The 1,922-nt window shown below is 35.7% G+C and overlaps 1 pseudogene; it reads left to right on the top strand.

Moving 5' to 3' along the window:
* LOC106478757 overlaps positions 1-1,922 on the top strand; it is a 37,901-nt pseudogene that overhangs the window by 18,545 nt on the left and 17,434 nt on the right.

Genomic DNA, 1,922 nt, shown 5'->3' with positions numbered 1-1,922 from the left:
TATTTATTAATTTATCCTTTTAGCCCATTATATCGAAAAAAAGAAAGTGGGGCACAGGGACACAAAAGACGTGCACAATTTGCAGCTATGATAGTGGAGTCAAGCAAATTGATGAGAGCTTTCCTTGCTGGAAGTGATGACACCAGTAAGCCAGTATCTGTTCCTTTTGATGGCAGCAAAGAGGTCAAAGTGCAAGATTGTGGACTGGCTATTTCATTTGAAAAAGAAAACAATGAAGAAACTGTTCTCTGTCCTGTTGAAAGCTACAATAATAATAATAAACAAAAGGATTCCACTTTGTCAGAAACAAATCCACAGAATAGTGTTGCTAAGCTAAAAGAGGATGACCTAATAAATATTTTAACACACAGGGATATTGGATTTATGAAGTTTGATACAACAGGCTCAGCAGTTGTAACACATGCACATTGCACAGAGATTGTTAAAGTTGGAGCACATGAATTTCAACATAAAGAAGGTCTATTTGATGCCAAAGATGGGTGTTCTGTGATTGCATTTTGGTTCAAATGATGTCTTCTGAATGGTCGATCGTTCCTGGTTGTTGTATTCACCTCTACATAAAGTAGCATACTGCTTTTGTTTTCTTCTTTTTTCATCTACATGTATGACATCCGATAGTCAGTCTGCTTTCAAAACACAGCTATCCAGGTGATATTGATGACCAGAATTGTACAGAGAAATCTGTAGAATGTTGATAAGTAAAAGAACACAGACCAATTTTCCTGAACCAATGGCTGCAATTGATTTGCTAACATTCATAATTTCATATGGTGAAGATATTTTCCCAAATATAAGAATTGCATTGCAGATTTTGTTAACAATTGGGGTTTCTATTGCTAGTTGTGAAAAGTCCTTCAGTAAGCTGAACTTAATTCTTACATGCTTGAGAACCTCAATGACTCAAGAAAAACTTAGTAACTTGGCAATATTAAGTATTGAAAAAGACGTACTTAATACCTTAAATTTTGATAGTTTAATTGATGCATTAATGCTACCTGTACAAGATCTAGTTAAGTATATGTACAGTTTTGTAAACTAATAAATTTTGTTATTTGTAAACTTAAGTAGTATTTTATCAATCTGTTTTATAATTCATGTACACCACAAGTGACTGGCTTCTCATATAAAACATAAGTTTCAAAACTAGGGATATAACAGAAATTTATTCTGCATGCTTGAAAGATTACTCTATGTGACTTTGAACAATACTGGATGACATAAATATCAAAATGGTTTACAAATTATGTAAGTACATCTACTAGGCTATACTTCATTAGTTACAGGTTTACAGTTGTGGTATCATGAGATGTTATATTGTGACTTTATTTTAGGCATGTGTAAGGCAGTAATTAATTCTTTATGTTATTGTCATTAAGTGGGTAATGAGTCACAAAACAAGTAATCAAAACATTTCAGAGGTGGGGGTGCCAAAAAAGTGTCTTTGCCCCTGGGTGCTGAGAACCCTTGCTATGCCACTGTTCCTTCACATTCAAATCAACACCTTTCTCATTCTCTTGCTTCTCATCTTCACCAGCCCTGGGATGGCAGGCATGTGGATGTCTCCCTACACAGTCATCACTCCTTCTTTTTACCATCTGGCTGTTTCTTCTCCTGCAGGATTTTGACTTTCACCAGTTGCTATATTTTAATTTACCCATCTCTTTGAAACGGATATATATATATGTTTCCCTTTTCATTTTTCTCCCTTTCTGTTGAAACGACTTCCACCAAGTGGCTGGTGTTGCCTCCCAAGGTATGATTATTTCCCAAAATCTGCATCGAACCAGGATAGGAGAAAGTATGCACACCATAGGGGAGAGTAATTGTGCATGGAGATTGTGTTGCCCTCCTATTGCTGAAGGGATTTTATCACATGATGACATCATCATGCACTACCACAG

This window comes from Limulus polyphemus, unplaced genomic scaffold (assembly GCF_000517525.1).
Source record: "Limulus polyphemus unplaced genomic scaffold, Limulus_polyphemus-2.1.2 Scaffold247, whole genome shotgun sequence".
In the NCBI taxonomy this organism is placed as follows: Eukaryota; Metazoa; Arthropoda; class Merostomata; order Xiphosura; family Limulidae; genus Limulus; species Limulus polyphemus.
The sequence above is the reverse complement of the archived record's forward strand: the minus strand, read 5'-3'. Positions and strand labels throughout refer to the sequence as shown.